The sequence below is a fragment of the Pristis pectinata genome, chromosome 5, assembly GCF_009764475.1.
Source record: "Pristis pectinata isolate sPriPec2 chromosome 5, sPriPec2.1.pri, whole genome shotgun sequence".
NCBI classification, from domain to species: domain Eukaryota; kingdom Metazoa; phylum Chordata; class Chondrichthyes; order Rhinopristiformes; family Pristidae; genus Pristis; species Pristis pectinata.
In genome coordinates this window covers 107,124,120-107,146,789 of record NC_067409.1, presented here as the reverse complement: position 1 = coordinate 107,146,789, position 22,670 = coordinate 107,124,120, and the positions used below count along the sequence as shown (strand labels likewise).

General features: G+C 43.2%; 1 protein-coding gene and 1 pseudogene across 2 annotated transcripts in view; both read left to right on the top strand.

Annotated features, from left to right (window-relative positions):
* Positions 1-22,670, top strand: part of skap2 (src kinase associated phosphoprotein 2) — a 205,940-nt gene that overhangs the window by 163,876 nt on the left and 19,394 nt on the right. The window lies entirely within an intron of this gene.
* Positions 20,314-20,727, top strand: LOC127570737 (cytochrome b-c1 complex subunit 6, mitochondrial-like; annotated as a pseudogene).

Genomic DNA, 22,670 nt, shown 5'->3' with positions numbered 1-22,670 from the left:
GAAGCTGTCCTTAAATCTGGTGGTATGTGCCCTGAGGCTCCTGTATCTTCTACCCGATGGAAGAGGAGAGAAGAGAGAATGACCCAGGTGGGTGGGGTCTTTGATTATGCTGGCTGCTTCACCAAGACAATGAGAGGTAAAGACAGAGTCCAAGGAGGGGAGGCTGGTGTCTGTGATGCGCTGCGCTGTGTCCACAACTCTCTGTGGTTTCTTGCGGTCCTGGGCAGAGCAGTTGCCATACCAAGCTGTGATGCATCCAGATAGGATGCTTTCTATGGTGCATTGGTAAAAGTTGATGAGAGTCAAAGGGGACAAACCTAATTTCTTCAACCTCCTTAGGAACTAGAAGTGCTGGTGAGCTTTCTTGGCTGTGGCATCTACGTTATTTGACCAGGACAGGCTGTTGGTGATGTTCACTCCCATGAACTTGAAGCTCTCAACCCTCTCAAACTCAGCACCATTGATGTAGACAGGTGCATGTACACCACCTACTTTCCTTACATCAATGACCAGCTCTTTTGTTTTGTTGACATTGAGGGAAAGGTTGTTGTCATGACACCATTCCACTAAGCTCTCTATCTCCTTCCTGTACTCCAACTCATCGCTGTTTGAGATACGGCCTACAACGGTGGTATCATCTGCAAATTTGTAGATGGAGTTAGAGCAGAATCTGGCCACACAGTCATGAGTGTATCGGGAGTAGAGTAGAGAGCTGAGGACGCAGCCTTGTGGGGCACCAGTGTTGACAATAATCGTGCCGGAGGTATTGCTGCCTACCCTCACTGATTGCGGTCTGTTGGTTAGAAAGTCAAGGATCCAGTTACAGAGGGAGGCGTTGAGTCCTAGGTCTCAGAGTTTGGTGACAAGCTTGCTTGGAATTATAGTATTGAAGGCAGAGCTGTAGTCAATAAACAATAGTCTAAAGTAGGTGTCTTTACTGTCCAGATGCTTCAGAGCTGAGTGTAGGGCCAGGGAGATGGCGTTTGCTGTCGACCTGTTTCGGCGATAGGCGAATTGCAGTGGGTCAGGATTGTCTAGGAGGCTGGAGTTGATGTGTGCCATGACCAACCTCTCAAAGCACTTCATGATGGTGGATGTCAGAGCCACTTGTTGATAGTCATTGAGGCATGTTACCTTGCTTTTCTTCAGTACCAGGATGATAGTAGTCTTCTTAAAACAAGAGGGAACCTGAGATTGAAGCAGGGAGAGGTTAAATATGTCTGCAAATACTTCTGCCAGCTGATCAGCACAAGATCTGAGCATACGGCCCGGGACACCATCTAGGCCAGGTGCTTTCCTCGTGTTCACTCTCTGGAAGATTGATCTTACATCCTCAACTGTGATCATAGGTTCAGTTGCATTGGAGGCTGTCAAGGTAAGTAGTGACAATCCACTTCCCTTCTGTTCAAAACGCGCATAGAATGCGTTACGTTCATCAGGAAGAGATGCGCTGTTGTTAAACTATGCAGCCCATCTTCGTCTTGTAGCCTGTTATGGCATGTAAGCCCTGCCGTAACTGACGGCTGGTCTGGGACTCTATTTTGAGTCAGTATTGCCTCTTGGCAACCCTGATAGCTTTCCGAAGGTCATACCTCGATTTCTTGTACAGATCAGGATCACCAGATTTGTGTGCAGCAGTCCTCACCTTCAGTAGGGAGTGGATCTCCTGATTCATCCATGGTTTCCTGTTTGGGAACACCCGTATTGTCTTCTTTGGTACATAGTCCTCCACACACTTGCTGATAAACTCTGTGATGGTGGTGGCGTACTCATCAAGGCTGGCAGCTGAGTCTTTGAACATGGACCAGTCCGCCGTCTCAGAGCAGTCACGTAGGAGCTCATCTGCTTCCTCAGACCAGCACTGCACGGATCCTCCTGTGCTGTAGTATTCTATGTTCTATAAATTACGAAATAAAACTCACTGAGCTCTCCAAACACAGTCTGTTTCCTTTGTGAATATTCATGAAAAGTATTCATTTAGGACCTCACCTTATACCTTCTGTCTCCACAGACAAATTGCCCTCCTGTGTCCAAAATGGGCCCAACTCTTTTCCTGGCTATTCTTTTGTCCTTAATATACTTATAAAACACCTTCTACTAGTGGTGTTTTGTGACCCCTCTTTGCCTTCTTAATTTCCTTGTTAAGCATCTCCCTATACATTTTATATTCTGATGGGTCTCCCCTTCTCTATACCTGAGAAGCTATTGAAGTTTGTCAGATAAAATAACACTGAAAACATAATAGATTTTAGCTAAGGAAGACAAAGAAATTGATAAGAGAGCAAAATTAGGTTAAGAGGGTGACCTTGCAGGGAACATAAAAGTGGACTGTAAAAGCTTTTACAAATATGTAAATAGAAAATAATTACAGGAAGTTCTCAGGTTACAATGGGGTTCCCTTCCTGAGAACTGTTCGTAACCTGAACCGTTCTTAAGTTGGCCATGAACAGAAACAGCTGTGGTGGGTGAGCAAGTGGGCATAGGAGGAACAGCTCTCAGCCAACCTCACTGGCTCAGTGAGTGAGCGAGTTTGCTCAGCACGCCAGGCTCTGCTTAGCTTGACCCAACACCCAGTTTGCTGCAGATCAGTGGGGAAATGCCCCACCAGGGCATGAGGAAATACCCCTTTCCCACCCTGGAAGAAGATGCCTACAGCTCCGCAGCAGCTGGCAAATCCCTTCCGCCTCTCTCCCAAACGCTTGTGTACAGGCTGTCCATAAGTCCACTGTTCGTAACTTGTGGTGAAATCAAGTGTAGATCCCCTACTGTCAGAAGTAGTGGAATCTGTAATGGGAAGTGGCTGAGCAATTACACATACTTTGGTTCTGTCTTCACAGAAGAGGACACAGATGACCTCTCAGAAATTTAGGATACAAAGAAACTAATGGAGGTGAGGAACTAAAGGAAATTAATACTAGAAAGAAAATATTGCTGATGAAATTAATGGCATTGAATGCCAATAAGTCTTCTGGGCCTGATAATTTTACACTAAAATTAAACTAAAGGAGGTAGCCTTGGAAACAGTGAATGCGTCGGAGAGAAATATAACCCCACTATTTAAAAAAAGGAGGGAAAGAGAAAACAGGAAACTACAGGACAGTTAGCCTAACATCAATAGTGGGGAAATGCTAGAGGATGAGATAACAGGGCACTTAGAAAATATCAATGAGATTAAAGTCAACATGGATTTCTGAAAGGGAAATTGTGTTTGATAAACCTTCTGGAGTTCTTTAAAGATGTAACTGCTGGAGTAGATATGGGAGAACTAGTAGATTTGGTGCACTTGGACTTTCAGGAAGCTTTTGATAAAGTCTCAAGCAAAAGGCTAGTGTGAAAAATTAAAGCACAGTGTGAAAAATAGGGAATAATGTACAGCATGGATTGAAAACTGGTTAACAGACAGGAAAAGAAGAGTAAGAATAAATGTGTCTTTTCTTCAAGGTGTCAGGTAGTACTTCATAGGGTACCTTAGCCATTCACAATATCTATGATTTGAATGAGGAAACCAAACGTAATATTTCCAAAACTAGGTGGGATTGCCAGTTGTGTGGAAGTAGCAAAGAGGCTTCAAATCTACCTAGACAGATTGAGAAACTGAGGGCGAAAAAGAACATGTTAGCTGCAGTATAATGTGGGTAAACGTGAAGCTATCTCCTTCAGCAGGGAAACAGAAAGCAAAGTATTATTTAAATTCTGTTAGATTGGAAAGTGTTGATGTACAAAGAGAGTTGGGAGTCCTTGTACACCAATCACTGGAAGCAAACGTGCAGGAGCAGCAAGCCATGTTAAGGTATTCAAACAACAGATGGATTCACTTCAGAACATCTGTGATGCTGAAGTGTACGTAGACAACATGTTTAGAGTGGTAAGCACACCCCAATAAAAAACTGCACAGGTAGGAAGGGAATGTGTGACCACCAGAGGAAACCAAGTGGTGCAGGAATTCCCAGGGGCCATTCCCCTCTCCAACAAGTATGTCATTTTGGATACTGTTGAGGGTAATGGCTTCTGGAGAATGAAACGAGAGCCAAATTCATGGAACCACCAATGGTTGAGCTGCACAGGAGAGGAGGAAAGACAGTGGTAGAGCTGATTGTGATAGGGAATTCCATTGTAACTGGAACAGAAAGGTGTTTCTGCGGCCACAGACATGGTCTAGGATGTCATGTTGCTTCCCTAGTGCTGGGGTCAAGGTTATCATGGGACAGCTGCAGAGCATGCTGAACGGGGAGGGTGAACAGCCATGGTATATCACTACCAAGAATACAGGATGAAAAAAGTGATGTCCTGTGAGGTGAATTTAAGAAGTTAGGAGAAGTTAAAAAGCAGGGCCTCAAAGTTAGTAATCTCGGGATTTCTTGCAGTACCATGTGCACGTGAGTAAGGGAACAGGATCAGGTGAATGTGTGGCTGAAGAGATTGTGCAGGAGCAAAGGGGATTTGTTTCCTAGGACTCAGAAATCTCTTCTGGGGTGTGCAATGGCACATACATGACACACGGAAAGCTAGCACACAAGTGCAGCAAGGAAAAGGGAATGCTAATGGAACGTCCACTCTCATTTCAAGAGTATCAAAGTAGGGAAGTCTTGCTACAATCATACGAGGTACTAATGAGACCAATCTAGAGTACTGCAGACAACCTTTGGTCCCCCTATTCAGCTATTATTTCATCAGAGAAGGTTCACTGGGATGATCCCAGGTATGGAGAATTGTCCTACAAGGAAAGGGTAAACGAGTTGGCACTCTAGTTATTTGAAGTTTAGACGAATGAGGGGCAATGTTATTGAAACATGCTATGAGGATTCTTCCTGCATGGAAGAGCCCAAAACCAGGGGGCATGGTCTCAGAATAGGGAATTCCCATTTAAGGCTAAGGTGACCAAGAAAGACTATAAGGAAATTCTTTCCTCATATGATTGAATCTTTGGTACTCCTTGCCACAGGGAGCTGTGGGGGAAGAGTCCTTGTGTATATTCAACTCTGAGGTGGATAGGGTTCCAATCAGTAAGGGAATCAAGGGATTTGGGAAAAGGGCTAGAAAGTGGACGAAGAATTTGGAGCAGGCTCGAGGTGGCAAAATGGCCTGCTCTTGCTCCCAATTATTTTGGTCTGAAGGCAAGTAATACGTCGATCTTAACAAGAGAATTTAAGTACAGGAGCAAGGGTATCCAGCTATGATTAGCTAAGGCCTTAGACCATACTTAGTATTATGTGTAATTTTGCTCTCCATGCCTCAGGAAGGATATACTTCCCACAACAGGAATACAATGAAGGTTTACTAGGTCAATTCCTGGGATGGCAGAACTGCCATATGAGGAAAGTGTTGACTAGATTTGATATAGCTGTTGCTTGGAAGAAATGAGAGGGGATCTTATTGAAACTTGCAAAACTCTGACAGGGTTAAACAGACTGGCTGCGGTGTCTGGAACAGGAGGTCACAGACTCCAGTTCCAGGGCCAAGAAATTTAGTATTGAAATGAGGAGACATTTCTTCTCATGAAGGATGTTGAATCTATGGAATTGCTGCCACTGCAGGCTGTTCAAGTTGAATATTTTAAAGAATGGTATAGGCCAATTTCTAGATGCAAAAGGCATCAAAGGGTACAGAGAGAAAGTGAGAAAGTGATGTGGAGGTAGATTATCAGTCATGACGGTCTTGAATGACAGAGCTGTCACAGAGGGCTGAAAGGCCTGCTCCTGGTTTTCTGTGTTGCTGTCGGCACAACATAGTGGGCCGAAGGGCCTGTATTGTGCTGTACTGTTCTACGTTCTATGTGCATGCACAGAAGCCAATTGCACAATGTATTGCAAAGTCTGGAATTACCTTGTTATGAAGCAGCTTACTTTATTCAATCTAAATTGACTTTAGATGAGTAGCATATTATGGAATATGGGATATGATACTTTAAATCCCTAGTATATTTTCCAATCATTTTATTTCAAACTTTCTTGCTTTCTGATTTGTTTTATTCATAATAGAAACATAGAAAACCTACAGCACAATACAGGCCCTTCGGCCCACAAAGTTGTGCTGAACATGTCCCTACCTTAGAAATTACTAGGCTTACCCATAGCCCTCTATTTTTCTAAGCTCCATGTACCTATCCAAAAGTCTCTTAAAAGACCCTATCATATCCGCCTCCATCACCATTGCCGGCAGCCCATTCCACGCACTCACCACTCCCTGAGTAAAAACACTTACCCCTGACATCTCCTCTGTACCTACTCCCCAGCACCTTAAACCTGTGTCCTCTTGTAGCAACCATTTCAGCCCTGGGAAAAAGAATTATGTACATTCTTTTAATGACTTGCCCACATTTTCATTTAGTATGTTATAATAACTTTTTCTTATTTTAAAATTATAACTGTAATCCAATTAACTATACTTAAATAGTTGTCCTGAAGTTTAGGATAGTATTTTTGTAAAGTAGGGATTGAATTTCAATTAAACTTCACCATTTTGACTCAAATCATAAAAATTATGCAAATTGTTCTTTTTCCATAAGGCCACTGGAGTGAATACACATTCTTGGGCAGAGTGTAATGAATTATTGTCATTGAAATCCAAATTGATTCCTTCTTTATTCATAAAATCATAGAATGATACAGCACAGATGGAAACCGTTGGATTCCTGTGCCCACACTTTGGTAGAGCCATGCACCTAAGTCCACACCTCTGCGTTTTCCCTTCAAGTAGGGCAGCACAATACTGCAGCAGTCAGTGCTACACAGCTGAGGAACTAGGGTTGAATCCTTCCCTTCGGTGCTGAATCTGCAGGATTTGCACAATCTCTCTGTATCTGTTTGGGTTTCCTCTGGGTCCTCTGTTTCCTCTGATATCCCAGAGACATGCTGGTAGGTTAACTTGTTACTGTACATTATACCTTAGTGCAGGTAAATGCAAAAATAAATGGAAGGTGTTTCAATGGGCATGAGAAAAAGAGGCACAGTGAAATAAAAAGGGAGGGATTGGGACTAATGGGAAAGTTCCCTGGAAATCAGCATTGACCCAATAGTAGCCTCCTCTGTCAGTGTAATTTATAAGGTCTTCAAGTATTCACCAGTTTCCCTTTCAAAGATACTATTACATTTTCTTCCGTCCTCATTCCATGAAGTTGATTCCCAAACATGTTGGCCTTGGTTTATAGATCTTGCTCTGATTTTGATTTTTCATCCTAAATTCTAAAAACTTGACATAATGGAACTGAATATTGTCTGAAATCTTTTAACAGCATTAACCTATTTGAAATTAATGTATCCACTAAGACATTGGAGAGAAATATTTCGTATGTACTGGTCTTTAGATGCTAGCTTTCAGGGTTAGGTATTTGCTTCTGAGTTATGTGTTCCAAAATTTAGATCTGATTTTGATAATGTAATACATTTTTGGAATTTCTTATGAGAAACAAGTTATTAACATTTGGTTTTGGGCTCACATGGAGTTTCTTCCCCTCCTGCTTTTTAAAATCAGGTTCCTTGGCTTCCTAATTCAATACAGTAAGCAACATTTGTAAGTGAATATTAGTTTCATACTCAACGTCTTTATTTCATTTGCAAAAATTTACAAGCACATATGAAGCTAATGTGCCCATTGCTCAATTTATTCGAGCATTGGGAGCAATATGAATTTAATGATTGAAGCAAGTTGTTGGTTTTAGCATACTCTTTAAATACAAGACAAAGCAATACTGAAAACTTCTAATTTTATTCCTGGCAATGGAGTTATCTTATTTACATAATTCCAATCATAAATGCTTTTGTACAAAAAGAAAGTTGTGGTTCATGGCATTAACAGCTGGTGCACTGAGATTTGGCTGAAGAATTCAGCTGAAGTATTCAGTTGGAAATTTACCTCACCCAGAATTTCCTTACACAAGTTAGATCTCAGATTTCACAATTGTCACATTCTGCCACTGTAAGTGTTTAGCAAGAAAATGTAAATACTACTTAGAAGCAAACATTATCATGTATAAAGTTATAGCAATAATGATTTACTAAATATAAATCCCAAATTTCAGTGATTTTGCATTTGAAGTATTGATAGGAATGGATTTTGCAATAGGTTTAGAGCAGCACTCTTTGTTAATGAGGAATAAATTTCATAGAAACTTCCAGGATATATACTGTCAAAATATTCAGTAATAAACTCATGAATAGCATGAGATTGTGATGTTTACCCAATAGCTATTCACTAAATGTACCAGAAAAATTTGGTCTGTGTCCATTCAATTGTGAGTGAACTTTTTAAAGTGCCACACAACCTCTCTGACGCTGAAAATTAATTTTTACAGTTGTTCAAGCTCAGTTCTCTAGATTTTAGTTTTCATTAGACATTCTGTTGCTTTTTCCTTCTGTTTCTCTTCACAATCATTATTTCATTTTTTGTATATGTCTTTATGGAAATTAAACATTCTAACTTCCTGTTGCTGATTGAGATGCCACAAAATAAATTTTAATGGGGAAAGGATCAAGAATTTGGGTGCAGGTTGGGGGTCAAAAATGCTGAAATTGACAGCACTTCAGGAAGTCAGCTCCATCCTGCTGACTTCAGTGTTTGGGCCATCTGCACATAACCCCTTTGGGAGTGGTTGATTGTCAACTTTCAAAAGCTAATCATTACTTTATAGAGTGATAGTGACACTGTTTTGACTAAAAATGCATTACATTGCCAAAATCAGACCTAAAGATTGGAATACATAATTCAGAAACAAATACCTACCCTGAGTTTCCTGGAACTCCCCAGAGAAACTAAAAGTAGAGACAAAAGATACTGCACGTGCTGTAATCTAGAGCAAAAAGCAACTGCTGGAGGAGCTCAGTAGGTTGGGCAGAGGGATGGTCAACGTTTTGGGTTGAGACCCTGCATCAAGACTAAGTATATTGCAGCAACTGAGGTGCTGAAACATTCCGAGTCAGAAATGGCAATAAAACTCAGGTATCACAACTGATCTCTTACCTGCTAATAGGATATGTTTTGTTCACAAAACTTTTACTGATAGATTACATCGTACAATTTAAAAATTACTTACTACTACTTAGAGCTTTTCTCAGTCAGTATGGGTGCATTTAATACCATTTTATAATGCATATTCTGTGATGAATAAAATGGCCAACAACCACAGCCTGCAGTTTACAGACTTGTAGCTGCACAGTAGACAAGGGATCAGTGAAGAAGTGCAGTTTGCAGGAGGCAGTATGTGCAAGGTCATGTCTGCAAGCAGGTGGTCAGTTCTCTTGATGCATTTGAACATGAAGAAGCATCTCAGGATGCTAAATCATATGGTCTGAGTCACCTGCAGCCTCCTAGAAGACAACCTGCTTCCTGTAGGACCTGACGTTGAAGAGTAATCATTGTTGTCAAAATTTTCATCATCTTCAAATTTCTTTCTCTCTGTGTTCTTCCAGGGCTCTGATCCTAACAGCTAGGTTACTCCAGAAGGTCACTCATTCATATGAAAGTGTACAAGACAGTTGACTGACTGCTTGTTTACCAGGGCTAGTAATTGCGTCAAGTTTGCCAGCAAAGATGCCAGTTATATGACCAAATTCTCAGTCTTGCAGCTGAATAGCTTCTCACAAATGTGGGTACCACCAGCTACCATAGAACCATACAGCACAAAACAGGCCCTTCGGCCCACCATGTTGTGCTGTCCATCAAACCACCCTCACACTACCTAACCCCTTCCTCCCGCATATCCCCCCATCCCACACTCCTCCATATGCCTATCCAACAAGCTCTTGAACCTGTCCAATGTATCTGCCTCCACCACCACCCCAGGCAGTGCATTCCATGCACCAACCACTCTCTGGGTGAAAAACCTCCCCCTGACATCTCCCCTGAACCTCCCACCCATAACCTTAAAGCCATGCCCTCTCGTCTTGAGCATTGGTGCCCTGGGAAGGAGGCGCTGGCTATCTACTCTATCTATTCCTCTCAATATTTTATATACCTCTATCATGTCTCCTCTCATCCTCCTCCTTTCCAGTGAATAAAGCCCTAGCACCTTAAGCCTCTCCTCATATTCAATACTCTCTAATCCAGGCAGCATCCTGGTAAATCTCCTCTGCACCCTCTCCAACGCCTCCACATCCTTCCTATAATGAGGCGACCAGAGCTGAACACAGTACTCTAAGTGTGGCCTAACTAGAGTTTTGTAAAGCTGCATCATCACCTCGCGGCTCTTAAACTCAATCCCGCGATTTACGAAAGCCAACATCCCGTTGGCCTTCTTAACTGCTCTTTCCACCTGTGAGGCAACTTTCAATGAACCGTGAATATGAACCCCCAGATCCCTCTGTTCCTCCACACTGCCAAGTACCTTGCCATTCACCCAGTACTCTGCCCTGGAGTTTGCCCTTCCAAAGTGTACCACCTCACACTTCTCCAGATTGAACTCCATCTGCCACTTGTCAGCCCAGCTCTGCATCCTATCAATATCCCTCTGTAAGCTCCGACAGCCCTCCACACTATCCACAACACCACCTATCTTAGTGTCATCCGCAAACTTACTAACCCAGCCCTCCACCCCCTCATCTAAGTCATCTATAAATATCACAAAAAGTAGAGGTCCCAGAACCGATCCCTGCGGGACACCACTAGTCACTGCCTTCCAATCTGAGGGCACTCCTTCTACCACAACCCTCTGCTTTCTACATGCAAGCTAATTCCTAATCCACACAGCCAAGCTTCCTTGGATCCCTTGGCCTCTGACCTTCTGAAGAAGCCTACCATGAGGAACCTTATCAAACGCCTCACTAAAATCCATGTAAACCACATCCACCGCACTGCCCTCATCAATCTTCCTGGTCACCTCCTCAAAGAACTCTATCAGGCTTGTGAGGCAAGATCTTCCCTTCACAAAGCCATGCTGGCTGTCCCTAATCAGTCCATGATTCTCTAGGTGTTCATAAATCCTATCCCTTAGAATCCTTTCTAACAGCTTACCCACCACATACGTGAGACTCACCGGTCTATAATTCCCTGGCCTATCCCTATTACCTTTTTTGAACAAGGGGACAACATTCGCAACCCTCCAATCCTCTGGTACCATCCCCGTGGACAACGAGGACTCAAAGGTCCTTACCAGCGGTTCAACAATCTCCTCCCTAGCCTCTCGAAGCAGCCTGGGGAAAATCCCGTCAGGCCCCGGAGAGTTATCTGTCTTAATATTATTTAACAACTTCAACACATCCTCTCTCTTGATATCTACAACCTCAAGAACATTACCCCTACCAGCACTCCCTTCCGCATCATCAAGACCCCTCTCCCTGGTGAATACTGAAGAGAAGTACTCATTGAGAACTTCTCCCACTTCCGCCGCCTCCAGGCAAATTCTCCCACCTTTGTCCTTAATCGGACCTACCTTTACCCTAGCCATCCTCCTACCCTTCACGTACTTGAAAAAGGCCTTGGGATTTTCCTTAACCCTACTAGCCAAAGCCTTTTCATGTCCCCTTCTAGCTCTCCTCAGCCCTTTCTTAAGTTCCTTCCTCGCTACCCTATATTCCTCACGGGCCCTGTCTGAACCTTGCTGCTTATACCTCACGTATGCTACCTTCTTCTCCCTAACTAGTCATTCCACCTCTCTCGTCACCCACGGTTCCTTCACCCTGCCATTCCTTCCCTGCCTCACCGGGACATATTTATCCCTAACATCCTGCATAAGACCCCTGAACATCGACCACATCTCCATGGTACATTTTCCTTCAAAAAGGACATACCAATTTACACTCCCAAGTTCTCTCCTTATAGCCTCATAGTTTGCCCTTCCCCAATTGAAAATTCTCTTGTCCTCTCTGCACCTGTCCCTGTCCATGACAATTTTAAAGGTTATGGAGCAATGGTCACTGTTCCCCAAATGCTCACCCACCAATAGATCCTTCACCTGTCCCAGTTCATTTCCTAAAACTAGATCTAGCATGGCATTCCCTCTAGTCGGCCTGTCCACATACTGCGTCAGGAATCCCTCCTGGACACATTTAACAAATTCCGTCCCATCTAAACCTTTGGGACTAAGCAGGTTCCAGTCTATATTTGGGAAGTTGAAGTCTCCCATTATAACAACCCTGTTATTTTTGCTTCTCTCCAAACACTGCCTGCCAATCTGCTCCTCTATACTGCTACCGAGGGGCCTATAGAATACTCCTAGTAGAGTAACTGCTCCTTTCTTGTTCCTTAATTCCACCCATACAGACTCTAGAGATGATCCTTCTACAACATCCATCTTTTCCACAGCCGTAACAATGTCCCTGACCAGTATCGCCACCTCTCCTCCTCTTCTCCCTCCCTTCCCTATCCCTCTTAAAACACTGAAAACCAGGAATATTCAATATCCACTCCTCTCCTGACGTCAGCCACGTCTCAGTAATAGCCACGATATCATAGTCCCCCATACTTATCCAAGCCCTCAGTTCATCCCCCTTATTCCTGACACTTATTGCATTTAAGTAAACGCACTTCAGTCCATCTACCTTACTACTTTTACAGCCTGTATTCTGCTTCTCCTTCCCCAAATCCTCTCTACCTGTTTGATCTAACTTTTTCTCCATTCCCTTCTTCCTCTGACCTACTCCTCCGGTTCCCTTCCCCCTCACAAACTAGTTTAAACCCTCCCGAACCACCCTAGCAAATCTCACCGCAAGGATATTGGCCCCCTTCTGGTTTGGGTGTAACCTGTCCTCTCTGTACAGGTCCCACCTTCCCGAGAAGAGATCCCAATGATCCAGAAATCTAAAACCCTCCCTCCTGCACCAGTTTCTCAGCCACGCATTTATCTGCCACCTCCTCCTATTCCTGCCTTCACTATCGCGTGGCACTGGCAGCAATCCCGAGATCGCTACCCTTGAGGTCCTGTTCCTCAATTTTCTGCCTAGCTCCCTGAACTCACTCTTCAGGACCTCATCCCCCTTCCTACCGATGTCGTTGGTGCCAATATGGACCACAACTTCTGGCTGCTCTCCCTCCCGCTGAAGAATCCTGTGGACCCGATCAGTGACATCCCGGACCCTGGCACCTGGGAGGCAACATACCATCCGGGATTCATGCTCACTGCCACAGAACCTCCTATCTGTTTCCCTGACTATCGAGTCCCCTATCACTACCACATGTCTCTTTCCCACCCTTCCCTTCTGAGCAGCGGTACCAGTCCCAGTACCAGAGACCTGGTAACTGCAGCTAGGCCCCTGCAGGTCATCCCCCTCAACAGCTACCAAGGCAGAAAACTTGTTACTGAGGGGAACAGCCTCCGGGGTTCTCTGCTCTGTCTGCCTGCCTGACTTCTTCTTCCTCTTCCCTCCCCTGACAGTCACCATTCTATCTGCCTCCTGAACCTCAGATGTACCTGCTCTAAGGGGGGTGACTGTCACCTGATGCACCGTGTCTACATAACTCTCTCCCTCCCTTATGCTGCGCAGTGTTTGTAGCTGCGACTCCAGCTCATCAACTCTGAGCCGAAGTTCGTCCAGCCTCAAGCACTTACTGCAGGTGTGGCCATCTTGGACCGCAGCAAGGTCCACGAGTTCCCACATCAGACAGCTGCAGCACACCACCATGTCCTCCATCTGACTACCTTTCTTTTTTCCCTAGTTAGTCCCACCTACAAATCTATAATGAACGACAGGTAAACCTTGCCTTTACCTACTTACCAGCTACTTACCCTCCTTGCCCCTTCATGCCGAAGCCCCTTGAGCCGAAGCCCAGAACACTCTGCTGCCACTCACTCCACTGCCCGCTCCGACGCTGCCCGCTCTATAGGCAGTTTGCTTTTTAAACTGCCCGCGCCGCGCCTGCGCAGTCCAGCCCCCACTCGACTACTTGGAAAAAACTTATAAAAATCTAACCCTTACACTAAAAACCCTAACAAAAACTAACCACAGCAATTACGCAGCCTCCAAACAACCGGGAGAATTCATCAATGGCAAAGACTTCTCCTTATCAATATGTGCAATCTGAAAAAAATTGTTACCTGGTGTCTGTAGGATTCTCGAACATCTTCCATGATTTCAACCTGTGCCTGTCAAACACTCTGATCACTTTGCTTCTGGAAACAGAGTTGAGGCTCAAGAGGATATTAATGGGGGAAGGGGAGGGCTCAGTGATTTTAGTCCATTGCAGGGAAGTTGAGGCAAGAGGACGTATTTGGAGAGCACTGGGTGCTGGGAGTCAGAAATTGGTCCCTGCGCAACTTGTAAAGCAAGACTAAAAAGGAAGTTAACATTGGGCTGATGGAGTAGTGTGGGAAGATGGGAGGTCCATTTGATGGGACGCTGGCACTAATGTTGACATAGGAGTGAACCCAGCCATTGAGATGGGCTCCCCAATAATCAGTGACTTTTTTGTAGAATCAGAGTACATTTATGGCACAGGAGGCAATCCAACCCAACGTGCCAGGTGAACAAGAGCAACGCAGCTTAGTCCTATCTTCCAGCTCTGGGTCCATGGTCTTCAACCTACATCTCCAAGTGCTTTTCAATGGAATGAGCGATTGTAACAGCAAAGCTATAAGCATTTGTTATCATTACCACCCTCCTGAAATGGCCTAGCAAGCTACTCAGTTTTATCAGAACCACTTCCAAATGTTTCTACCAAAAGCCTGAATTTGTAGCAGTCTATTTTAGCATGGGCTCTTCAGCAGCATTTTGTTTACCATTTCAAAGGCTGAGTAAAGTGATCCATTAGTTTCCTCAGTAGCAGTGCAGCACCATGTAAACAAGTCATGTGTTTCATCCTATTAAATAATTTTCACTCTATTGTGCTGTCTGCAAGATGATGCAAGCTGCCATCTTGTGAATCAGAGCATTAAATGTGATGTGCAATGATAGCCTAATGTTTATTGTGGAAAAAAATATTGACCTCAGTTAAGTAGGTAAATTTTTTTTAAAAAATACTGTTGGGCAGTATCGATCTTATTTCCTGCTTAAATAGCATCTTCATTGTTAGCTCGTGTGTATTAGCAGAAATGTACACACACCTGTATGTAATTCATAAGACAGTGTGAAGCATTTATGCATCCAGCTGCACCATCATGTGGCTGAAAGTGGAATTGCTTTCAACTTGGGTACACTTACTCCAATTTATTTTAACTTCTCCCAACAATTAGTTGTGTGTGGTTGCAGTTCAACCAGCAACCTTACATCAAAGATGTTTTTGGTGAACAAACTAGAGATAATATAATTTGCTTCATGTCTTTTGAAAAAATGTACTGCTTGGGTTTTACACTGGATGTAATGGCCCATATCTTACATTAAGAATAACTAATGGAACCTACTGTTATTATGAAATAAATCAGAAGGAAACTAACAGTCTTTCATGCGGAGATAAACCCAAAGATCCATAAGTTGCTGTCTGATTTTTCCTGCTCCTACATAAGTTTCACGATATCAGACCTGGCTGATTGATGTAAGGGTATGAATTTATGTTACTTACCCATTAGTAACTCACTTGGGTAGGTGGTGGCGCAATAGTTAAATTACCAGGTAAGTAATATAGAGACCTGGAGTAATATTCAAAGAGTTCAGTTCAAATTCTGTCATGCCTGCTGTGGAAGTTAAATTCAGTTAATAATCTGGGATTTGAGAAACAACATTCTGTCTTCGTAATACTGACCTCAAAAATGACTAGCAGATTTTTCTGCCATTGGAGTCCTCAACACTGACTGCAGACCCGACGGAGTCTCATGGCACCAGGTAAAACAAGGGCAAGGAAACATCCTGATTACCATCTACAATCCTCCTTCAGATAATAAATCAAGGCTTAATGTCGAATAACACTTGGAAGAAGCATTTAAAGTAGCAAGAGCACTTACACTGGGTGGAGATTTCAATGTCAATCACCAACAATGGCTCTATTACACCACCACTGATGGAACTGGCTGAGTCTTGAAGGGCATATCTGCTAGGTAGTGAGGGATAAACCTACTTGACTTTGTCCTCACCAGTCTACCTTTACAGATTTATCTGTTCACAAAAGCATTGGTAGCAGTGACCATTGAACTGTTCCTGTAGAGATAAAGTTCCATCTTCATGCAGAAGACAACCTCCATCATGTTACGTTGCAGTAAATCATGCTAAATGGGATAGAGCCTGGATGCACTGGCAGCTCAGAACTGGGTGTCAGAGAGAGACTGGCCCATCTTCAGTAGGAATGTACAGTCTGCAACCTCAGGCCCTGGCATCTCCCTCTACCTAGCCAGGGAATGACCCTGGTTCAGTGAGAACAGAAGGGCATGCTTGCATTAGCACCAGGCATACCTAAAAATGAGGCGCCGATCTTGTGAAGCTGCAACATAGAACAACTTCTTAAGCAGTCTCTCAGGATTGAGAATGATTTGCTTCCACTCTGATTATGTGGGCTCTGAGGTGACTGTAGGGCCAATATGGGGACCAGAGACCTTTCTACACATGGCGCAAGTGGGTGAGCAGTTTGTGAGGTGATGCACTGCTTCCACTGTTCACACATAGCTCCTGTGTGTTTGCATTGATTCAAAACTCAATATCATCCTGAATGCTCATTCCTCATTTTGAGTGGTCGTGGACCAGAGATTCCCGGAAGTCAGTGGGGATGTTGGAGTGTGATGGAATACTCCCACTTGCCTGGAGTACTGCTCCAATACAAGAAGCTCACACCATCCAGGACAAAACAGCCTGCTTGACTGACACTTCATTCACCACTCTGAACATGGATTCACTCCACCAGCAGTGGACATATGCTGTATTGTGTACAATTTGCAAAATGCACTGCAGTTACTTGCTTTGGGAATTCCAACAGCACCTGCCAAATCAATGGCCTCTACCACCAAGAAGGACACAGGCAACAGATGCATTGGAATACCACCACCCACAGATTCCCTTCCAAGTTCTGCTGTTGTTTCACCTGAGTCTATGTCTTGGACCAAGTGGTACTGGGGGAGTGCCTTCGCTAGGAGGCTTCAGCAGTTCAGGAAGGCAGCTCACCACTGGAAAGGATCCTTAAGGATTGCAAGCTGCCACTCAAAAGACCCCAACAAGTCTGTGGCAGTTGTTGATATAATGAACCTTAAGTGTCATTCCTTTACTGCTAATTACCTTCCACCAGTACAGTCATTCGCCTGGCCGAACTCGTTCTCATATTGAACAACTCCTCCTTCAACTCCATTCATTCTCTCCAGATCAAAGGTGTAGCTATGGGCACTCACATAGACCCAAGTATGTTTGTCTTTTCGTGGGATATGTGGAACAAACTTTGTTCCAGTCCTACTTGGGCCCACACCCTCAACTCTTCTGGTACATCAGTGACTCCACTGATGCTGCTTTCTGCACTCGTGCAGAACTCAACATTTTCATTATCTTTGCTGACAATTTCCATCCCAGCTCTCACCTTCACGTGGTCAATCTCTTCCTTTTCTGGATCTCTCTGTCTATGTTTCCATCTCAGGACATAGGCCAGCTAATAACATCCATTACAAACCAATCAACTCGCACAGCAACCTTAACTAATCTTCATTCCACCACGCCTCCTTTAAGCCACTTTTAATTCTCACTCCTACTCTGATCTATCAGTCTGTGGCCTCTGTTACAATGAAGCCCAACACATGTTTAAGAAACATCATCTCTCATCTTGCATTCCAAGCAAACTCATCACCAAACTCCGAGACCTGGGTCTCAACACCTCCCTTTGCAACTAGATGATGGACAAAAGAGACATTTAAGAGACTCCTAGATAGCCACAAGAATGATAGAGAAATGGGAAGGAAGGGTTAACATTTGGGAGGGAAGGGTTAGATAGATATTAGCGCAGTATAAAATGTCGACACAACATTGTGGGCCGAAGGGCCTGTACTGTGCTGCAGTGTTCCATGTTCTATGGATCCTTGACTTCCTGACCAACAGACCACAATCAGTGAGGATAGGCAGCAATATCTCCGCCACGATTATTCTCAACATTGGTGCCCCACAGGGCTGCGTCCTCAGCCCCCCTACTGTACTTCCTGTACACTTACGACTGTGTGGCCAGATTCTGCTCTAATGCCATTTACAAGTTTGCAAATGATACCACAGTAGTGGGCCTTATCTCAAATAATGATGAGTACAGGAAGGAAATAGAGAGCCTAGTGACATGGTGTCATGACAACAATCTTTCCCTCAATGTCAGCAAAACAAAAGAGCTGTTCATTGACTTCAGGAAGGGGGGGCTGTGCACATGCTCCTGCTTACATCAACAGTGCTGAAGTCAAGAGCGTTGAGAGCTTCAAATTCCTTTAAAATCATCAATAGCCCATCCTGGTCCAACCACATAGACGCCATGGCCGAGAAAGCTCACCAGCGCCTCTATTTCCTCAGGAAGCTAAAGAAATTTGGCATGTCTCCATCAACCTTCACCAATTTTTATCAATGCACCATATCTGGATGCATCACAGCTTGGTATGGCAACTGCTCAGCCTGTGGCTGCGAGAAACTGCCAAGAGTTGTGGACACAGCTCAGCAGATAACAGAATCCAGCCTCTCCTCCTTGGATTCTATCTTCTCACTGTCTCAGTAAAGCAGCCAGTATAATCAAAGACCCTAGTATGATAAGATGAACTCTTGACCTCACAATCTACCTATGACCTTGCAGTTTATTTGTCTATCTGCACTGCACTGTCCCTATAGCTGTTACACCTTATTCTGCATTCTGTTATTGTTTTACCTTGTACTACCTCAGCGCACTGTTGTAATGAATTGATCTGTATAGACAGTATGCAAGACGAGTTTTTCGCTGTACCTCAGTACGTGTGACAATAATAAACCAATTCCAATCCCATCTTCCGTCTGGGCACATTCCGGCCTTCCAGACTCAATATTGAATCTACAACATCAGGTAACTTGATTTCTGACTGTATCAGTTGTCCATCTATGATAGGCTCAGTGTATTTGTTTTATTTTGCTTTTTTGCCCCCACTTGAACTGGAGGCCATGTTCAGCCTGACCTGTTGATCATGTCTTCCTGCTCTGCATTTTGCAACTCCAAGATTCTTTTGTCTGTGTTCTCACTCTCTAACTGCTTCCAATCAGTCATTGACCTGATAATATTATTTACAGCTTATCACCACAGTCAGCTTGGTTTTGCCCTATCAGGACCCTCCTTGCAGTTTAACAAGCTTCTTTTTCTCTCCTCCTCAATTCTGAAGAAGGGTCTGACCTGAAACCTTAAGTCATTTTCTCTTATAACAGATGTAGCCTGACTTGCTGAGTATTTCCAGCACTCTCTGTTTGTGTTTTAAAGATAAGATTTCTTTATTAGTCACATGTACATCGAAACACACAGTGAAATACATCTTTTGCGTAGAGTGTTCTGGGGCAGCCTGCAAGTGTCGCCACACTTCCACTGCCAACATAGCATGCCCACAACTTCCTAACCCGTACGTCTTTGGAATGTGGGAGGAAACCGGAGCACCAGGAGGAAACCCACGCAGACACTGGGAGAACGTACAAATTCCTTACAGACAGTGGCTGGAATTGAACCAGGGTCGTTGACGCTGTAATAGCATTACGCTAACTGCTACACTACCGTGCCTGCCCATTTGCTAAATATCTGCCACTTAAATAAGATCGTAGCTTATCATGTGCCTTGTTTACTCTCCAAATCCCCATAGTGTTCAAAAATCTATCAATTTCAACCTTGAACATGCCCAAAGACTGCATATGCATAGTCCTCAGAGCTTTTCAAAGATGTTCATGAGACCCTCTACCCCATCCACCAGTCCTGACTTTATTTACTCTGCAAACCTGTACATAAAAGCTAGAAAGTAAATAAAATTTTAATCACCTATCCTCATTAAAGAGATTTGATTAATAAATATTTAAGCGATTGATCCACCTCTCAAGAGTGGGTTTCTCATTAGCTGCTCTCCTCCCCCCATTGAAACCAGAAGTGGGGAGGATCGAGTCAGATTGGGCTTGAATTTGTAATTTTTTATGTTTCAATTTTCCCCAGTTTTGCAGGTTAGACATCAGCTTTTGCCTCTTTGGAAACGTGAATTACTTGCTCTGCATAGTGCTTATAAGAAATCATTACTTCACTTAAACGTGAGCAAACAGGACACAAGATGCATATGAAGGGCAAAGTCAAATCAAGCAAATATATGGGCTGCTTAAAGTACAATTTGGGCCATGTCTTCAAAGTACATTAGAAAAAGTTGTTTTCACAGTAACACTGCTTAACATATCCATGAAAAGTAGCATATGTGTCACCATGAATTAGAAGTAGCAGCAGTAGTCCATTGTTCAGGATAAGGAGGTGGTCACTGACGTTTGACAGTCACTACAATCACACTGTCGGAAAAAGCCATAGTGCCATGCCATGGGTGTAGAGGACGAAGAGGTGTCGAATACTGGAGAGCCTGAGGATGAAGAGGAAGAAGAATTGGTGGACCCCATAAGGACCATGGGGGAGCAATGCGAGCAGAATGAAAAGTGTGTGCAACTACGGTCACGCCCGGACACACGCACGGAATGAGTGAATTCTAGATCGCAAACAAAAGAGACGTGCACCAAGGAGCTGTTTGATTTCCTGCATGCCCGGGACCACTGTGTGGCTGAACAAATCTTTAGTAAGTTGAAGTGTAGTCCAATTCTGAAAAAAGTCTACTGGAATTCTTATTAGTTGTGAATTGCATTATTCACTGATTTCAGACTGTATACAATATATGAATCTTTGTGGTCTATTGCACAATGATTTGGGTATTGCTTTTATTGTATTTGTAATTGAGTTTGGTGCCAGCGATTGTTTGTCATTAATAAATTTATTTAAACTTAAACTTAAAAACAAAATAGTACCAATGCTCCAGCTAAGGAGTTTTTCCTTTCGTTTCCATAGCTTGAAATTGTTTGATAACTGCTGATATTTAACTTTTCCTATTTCTGAATTTTCAAAATTTCTTATTTACGAAATTGAGAGGGAGAAATTGTCTACAATATTTACCTGATTATCACTGGTTTCATTTAGTTAACAGTAGCTGCGCTGTGATGTACTAAATTAGCATGCTTTCTCTTTCCAGCATACTACTAAATGATACTGTTGGAAGGAGAGGGAGTGGAGGTATTTTGAAAGATCTCAAATAATCTAGTTATGTTCCTGCTAACCATTTACCTCCCTGTGCACAAGTTCATTCCAGAAGTAAATATGAAGTTATTGCATATTAAAAATTCAATTAGGAGTCACTTGGTTGTAATGCTCCACATAGGTATTTCAAAGAATTATAGGATTTTATTGACTGATTGTTCAACACATCCAATAGGGCTTCTTTGAAGCCCTTTGGGACATTTGCTATCTTAAAGTCATGATACAATTAATTGTTATTATATTAAAAGAAGGTAAGAGTTATACTATTCATTAATGGAATATTCTGGATAAGCAAGTGAAGATCTGATGTGTGGAAAACCTATCACCATCTTTGAGTCTTCAAGAATGCCATATATTCACTTGATATGGAGATCGTACACTGTACGTATCCCAGTCAAGAATGCTTGACATACACTGGTGCATCAAAAGCTTAGGAATTTCTAAGTGTGCATGGTTATTGCTGATGCTTAATCATTTAAAACAATGCAGCGTACAACTGATGATTATTGGTAAATTTCAGTTTGTCAAGGCAGAACAACCCTCCTCCTTCAGGCATTGACTCGCAGAGTCATGTGAAAACCAGTGAGACAAAGAATTGCCCTCAGTAATACAAATCCTCCTCAAATTTCTATTACTAAACTAAACTGTTTTAGCCAAGTATTGTAGAGCTTTTCTGCTCTGATACTGGATTACTGAACTTGCCACTGAGGATTGATTTGGTTCTGCACATCAAGTGCATGCTGTGTAAACCACCAAATGATTTGGTGTGCTTCCTCCACAGTTTCCTGAAGAGTGTATTGCATGGTGCAGAGCATAACACACTGTAATTTGTCTAGATCTATGACCACCAACAGAGTCCAAGTAATAATTTTAGCAGAAGTCATCAAGTCTGACTTTCATTACCAGCTATATTGCAGGCATTTGCCTTCAGCACAAGAGATCTACATATGTCTACTTCTAGTGCCTATAATATGATGTCCAGATTCAATCCAACAACAACTTCCATTCATGAAATATCTTTAATTTGGTTTAAAAAAAGACCCTTCTCATGGGCTTTACTGAACAGAAATTGATACCAAGCCACGTGAGGCCAGATGACCAAAAACAAGGTCAGAGAAGGATTTTAAGGTAACATTTGATACACCATTGTAACTCTCATTTACTGTGTTGCAATGGAAGCTGAGACATCAGCCAGCAGAATCCAGTGGTTGGATCTGCATGTGTTGAAGTGAAGCTGGCTACCATGCACCGAGAAGGATGATCTCCAAGCTGTGTGGAAAGCCTTGTGCAGTGTTTCAGCTGGACTCCCCCCAGCTCCTTAACACTCATGCTTACTGGCATAAATGCCAGTGCACCAGGAATTTTATTGTAGATTCCTTACGGCTGCATTCTTTGGGCTGCATCATCAATATCATTATCTGAGTCCTCTTCACCGGAAATTGTATTTTGCCACCTTCACCTGTGAGCTTGAAGCTGCCATGTCTGCAGGTAATTCATGCGGGACAACTCTATATATGCAGTCACTGCTTTTAAACGTCATTGTCATATCATTTCTGATATGGTAGCAGGGACAAATGGCAGATTGGGTGATGGGG